The sequence below is a fragment of the Gossypium arboreum genome, chromosome 10 (assembly GCF_025698485.1).
Source record: "Gossypium arboreum isolate Shixiya-1 chromosome 10, ASM2569848v2, whole genome shotgun sequence".
Taxonomy (NCBI): domain Eukaryota; kingdom Viridiplantae; phylum Streptophyta; class Magnoliopsida; order Malvales; family Malvaceae; genus Gossypium; species Gossypium arboreum.
Window position 1 is genome coordinate 121,815,270 of NC_069079.1, and position 6,000 is coordinate 121,821,269.

Below are 6,000 nucleotides of genomic sequence, written 5' to 3' on the forward strand. Positions count from 1 at the left end.
AAAGATTAATCTTCAAATTTAGCTCAAAATATGAATAAAAGCTAAGTTGATAAACTATATAAATATTAAGAGTTAAATGTGACATTATATCTATAATTGAAAACAAAATTTAAATGACATTATAAAAAAAGTTGATTTTTTCCCATAATAACGAATATATATCTACGATAGTTTGCAAAGGAAAATAATTGAAAAATCAGTAGTCTTCTGGGACAATTCCAAAAACACAAACACACAAAAAAGAGAACTATTGAATATAAGAGAATATATATATCTCACAATATCCTTCAAAACAAAATATCTATACCCTTAAAATAGTATCTCAACCAATAAATGTTGGGTACAATAATAAAGTATATTGTATTGTTAGAGAGAGATCCAACTTCGAACTTTAAAGATGATATTATTAAGAAAGGTAGTCATAACTATTAAACATGTTCTATAAAACGGACATGAATGATACAAAAAAGTAGCCCCTCAAAGTCATGAAAACATAAGAATTTTGGAAATTTGAAGTTATATCTTCTTGCCACTTCCTATATATCATATATAGGGGTGAATTTGATTCGGTTCGATGATTTTTAGAAAATTTGGGCTTTGTCAAAAAAATTGTCACCTTATTTTGGTTTAAAAAAAAATCTAATATTGCAATTATTGATTTTTTTTCTTCATAAAATCATAATACATGCTCTAGATTTATTTATACATTTTAAAGTGAATTAAATAATTAAATTAATATCATAATTATCCATAAGATCATTTAAAAATCATTTTGAGTTGAGCTATTAAGTTTATAAATCATTTAATGTTATTAAAATGAAAGCTAATACATAAATCATTCACACATATAATGTTTTATTACGACATTTCTTTGAATTAGTTGCTAACTTTAATTAGTTATACATAAAAAAATTAAGTCATTACAATAAATCAATATAATTTATTAAAATCATAACTATCAAATATATATAATTAATAGTTTGTATATAATTGTTTCTTTTATAAATAAAATATTATAAAGTTTAATAAACTATTTTCCTAAAATTAAAATTATGCTTATAATTATAATTATTATATTTAAAAATATGCACTTATTCTAATACAAAACCACTCTTTTACAACTTTTTATGAAATATTTTTATAATTCAAACTTTTGTATGTTCATAGTCTTTAATAATAATAATAATATTATTATTATAGTTAAAATAATTACTCCATATAGACATTGAAATGATCAATTTATTATTCTATTAAGACTATTACTTTAAATATAAATTGTAATAGGCCAATTTTGGGCCTGGACCCAAGACCCAAAAATAAACAGAAATAAAACATAAAAATAAATAGTCCAAAACAGTCCAATTACAAATTACTAGCCTAAATTACAATAGCCCAAACGGCCCAATAATATTAAAACCCTAGCAGCCCAAAAAGATCCAAAACTAAACTAATTTCCAGCAAGGGTAGAAACCCTAGCCGCCAAACTTTAGGCCTGCCTATGCCTACCGCCGCACGCCACAGCCTCTCCACGTGCGTCTGACACTCCACTGCGGCCATATGCAAAAAACCACGTCTGACACTCCACTACGGCCATCTGTAAAAAAACCAACACGCAAAGTATAAGAGACAACAAAGAAAAGACAAGGAACAACAACAAACAAAAACAAAAAGACAAAAACGGATCTTGTAATATTGGGTATAAAAGCCCCAACATCATCTTTGTAATTCCCCCCCCGGAACATAGAGAAATCAAATACAATAACAAAAGAATTTTGAAACAGAATCAAGAATCGAAAATGTGCCTTTTTTATTTTATTATTCGAAATAAAATAAATAAATAATAATAAACTTACAGTCGTTTTGCTTTTTTATCGCTTCCGGAGGCTATCGTCGACTCCTGGACACCTCGTAACACGTTGGGTTTCTGATAAGGGTCCGAAAGGGGAAACAGTGAGGCCGAAAGCCCTTGTTTTTTTATTTTTCTCTTTTCATTTTCATCGTTTTTTTGGTTCAAAAACACCCAAATCGGGTTTGCAAAGGGGAAAAGTGGTCTAAAGGGCCGATTTTGGTGCACCTCCAGCCACCGTCCACGACAAGCCTCGATGGTGCGGCGACTGACCGCCGGTGGCCTTCTTGGCTAATTTTTAGGTTTAGCCCAGAGAGAGACAGGAGAATAAAGAGTTTTTTTGTTTTGTTTTTCTTTTAAGGCTGAAAGAATTTGTTGAATTTTTTATATTTATAGAGGGACCATACGACGTCATTATTAGGCCCTGGTTTTAGGCACCAAAACAGTGTCATTTTAGCATCTATCTGCGCGTGACCCTAATCGCTCCAAGGGGGATCCGCGCGTTTTTGACCAATGGGCTATTTGCGGGAATAGCCCTTCCGCTTTTACAGTGCGCTTCAAATCGGTCCTATTCACTTTTTATTCTCTTTTATTCTCGCCACACATTTTATTTGCTTCAATTTGGTCCTTTTGGAACGATGCGTTTCGGAGGGCAGGGAATATTTTCCATTTTGTCCCCCATATCATTCATTTTATATTTTGATCCTTAGCTTTATTTTATTCCCTTTTTTCCCTTAAATTTTGTGTTGATTTCAATTTAATTCCTATTTGATTAATTTGATTATTTATATTTGATTTATCAATTCATTTATTTATTTATCATTCTCTTACTTTTAAAATATTTAATTTTAATATTAGATATTATTTTATCTTTTTTTTCTTTACTCATAAAATATTTGAACTTAACATTATGTATACATATTTTTATCTATTTCATTTTTTATCTTCTATTATTTTTATTATTATCTATTATGTATTTATTTACAAATTGCTCCTTTAATTTTTTTTTCTCAAGAACTGTTCCATTTATTTTATTTGTTATTTGTTTAGTTTCAAATTTTTAATCAAATGTCTTATTGATGTCCATTTATCTATTTATTTACTTAACATTTCTTTTATTTTATTTTTATAATCGGCTTCTTTTATTTATTTTCTTTTATTGTACCTTTTATTTATTCTTTTATTTATTTGCTACTTTCAATATTTCAAAATTTAGATATTATTATTATTAGTAGTAGTATTATTATCACAATTATTATTTTCATTGTTATTATTGTCCTATTATACATATTGGTATCATGATCTATTGTTATTATTATTTTTATGTTTTATTGTATTACTACAAATTACGTCGCATTATCGTTATTCACTAAACATGACTTTTTTTACATTTTAGCTGCTTTTTTACGATAATAAAATAAATTAAGCGTATATCATTTTAAATATTACATTAAATTTTTTACCTAAATTTGTAAAAAAGGCAAATTAAAATGCAATATTTCGTATTTGGAATTTCAAGAAATCGTGCCCTAACTTACGGGGTTTCGATTTTCTCGTTGAACCTAAATGGCCGAATATTCTTTTAAATTTCAAAATACATGGAATTTCAATAAAAATTAAAGGCAAACTTGCATCCTAATTCACGAGATGTGACATTTTGTTACCACAGGATGAGAGGGCCTTTAATGCTCGTTTCAATTTTTTTAAAGTAAATTTTAAGTAAAATTAACATTAGTAAAAAGGGATCATACTTCTAATTCGTTCCAAATTTCCAACATTCGACATTAAGACATTGATTAATCAATTAGGTACCAATTTTAGGCGTTACGAAGGTGCTAATCCTTCCTCGTACGTAACCGACTCCTAAGCCCGTTTTCTCGAAATATGTAGACCAAAATCGTTGTTTTAGTAAATCAAAACTGTTTATTAAAGCGATTGAATTGCAAGGTGACCCAATCACACCTAATAAAAAGGATTGGTGACGACTCTATTTTCAGTTTTTTAAATAAGTCGAGCTTCACCAAAAATGGTTTCAACAGCTTGGCAACTCTGCTGGGGACAAAATAGGAGAGTCAGGCCATAAATTGATTAAATTCTATCTTTTTGTCGAAATTTGAAAATCTGGTTTGAATTTACGAATCTTTTCGTTGCATCCGTCGTTTTTGTGGTCTTTGTCATAATATGTTTGAGCCTGTTGATACATCTCTGCATATTGCATTACATAAATCGGTCGATTTTACCTTTTTAAGTGGTACTGAGAAACTATTCCTTCGTGAGATCTTCACCTCTGTATAGGATAGTGGATCACTTTCGGGATACATTCGTACCTACGTCTTCGTGAGATTTTCATCTCCGTATAGCCATAGGGAAATGTATTCACTTGAATTGAACTCAATCCGTATGAGCCTATAATAGGTGAGGATCAAGGAATCTGCCAATTCAGGTACCTTTACTTTAGAATCGAACCGCATATAAGGAGCCTTAAGAGTCCGCCTTAGGTAGAACCATACCAAACCCTAGTGGTCACCCGAATAGGTGCTCTATTTGTTTCTTTCTTGCTTGCTTTTGCTTTGTATAACCTGTTTCGTTTTGTTTTGGTTATGATTATATTGCATTGTCATCATAGAAAGAGGTGTTGATTTAAGTTCAATTACTAAATGGAGAGTTTGTCATGAAAAATATATTTCTTGATAAAGTGGAATACAATACGGTCGTCCGAATATGGTCCGAGTAAACACAATGAGAGAAGGGTGAGAGTCCGCGAAGGAGTACATGACTTTGCTTCAGGATTCAAGCCAACAAAAATTATTTGGGAGCTATCAACGTCCCGACTTACTTAAAGAAGCTAACGAGCATCACGAGGATGAGTAAGCAATGGGTCGTAGCCCGGATCAAGCAAAAAGAAGATAATAGAGACATCTTTTAGAAAATTCATGAGATTTGATTTTAACATCTGGATATAAAGAAAATGATCGATATCTTCGCCTGGAGTATACGGGCAAGGCCGTATATGTATCCATTTTATGTAAAGATATTTGTCTTCTAGTAAAGTTGTTCTAACAGAATTGAATCAAAATCGACGCCTCTTTTTGCATTCATCCCATGCATTTGCATTGCATCGCATCATATACATTATATTTCACAAAAGACCCCTAATTAATTAAAATTATTTCAGTTAATTTGGAAATCGACAAAAGTCTACCAACTAAATATCACTACAGTACCCGCCGCAAAACCAAGGCAATGGATCAGAGATTGGAAAGACTGGAACAAATGCAAAGAAATATGCAAGAGCAATTGCAAGCTGAGATGGAAGAACATTTAGCCAGAATCCAACAAGACATGAGGGAACAAATGCAAGAATCCCAAAATAGTATGATAAGTCAGTTGGCACAATTGCTGGCTAGAGAACGTGAAAAAGGGAATAGCACTACGGTTAACTCGGGGAACGATAATGAAGACCCTGCTTATCCTCCAGGCTTCACCCCAACAAACCCCAAGCACAACCAAACGTATATCCACAAGGGGCACCCGTTACTATCAGACCCCAACAATATCAGACCGGTACCTCGATACCAATGAACTACCCGACAGGCTTAGGTTCCAATTCGGGGGACAATCCAACCAATCCTGTATTTATTGATCTAGACGAAATGGTAGAAATAAAAAAAAGCAAGGATGGAACTGCCAAAGCAACTCGAAGATCAGTACAGGTGGTTGGAAGAAAAACTCAAAGCAATGGAGAATGTTGATTACCATTGCGGGGTTGACGCCAAATATCTGAGTTTGGTCCCAGATCTAGTACTCCTACCGAAATTCAAGACTCCGGAATTTGAAAAGTATAATGGGACTAGTTGTCCTGAAGCTCATATCACGACGTTCTGTTGAAGAATGACAGGATACGTTAATAACGATCAACTGTTAATTTATTGCTTCTAAGATAGTCTGATTGGGTCGGCTGCCAAATGGTATAATCAACTGAACCGTCCAAAATTCACTCATGGAAAGACTTGACATAGGCTTTCATGAAGTAATATGACCACGTGACAGACATGACACCCGACAGAATCACACTACAGAATATGAAAAAGAAGCAAAGTGAGAGCTTCAGGCAATATGCCCAAAGATAGAGTGAGGTAGCAACAAAAATCTAA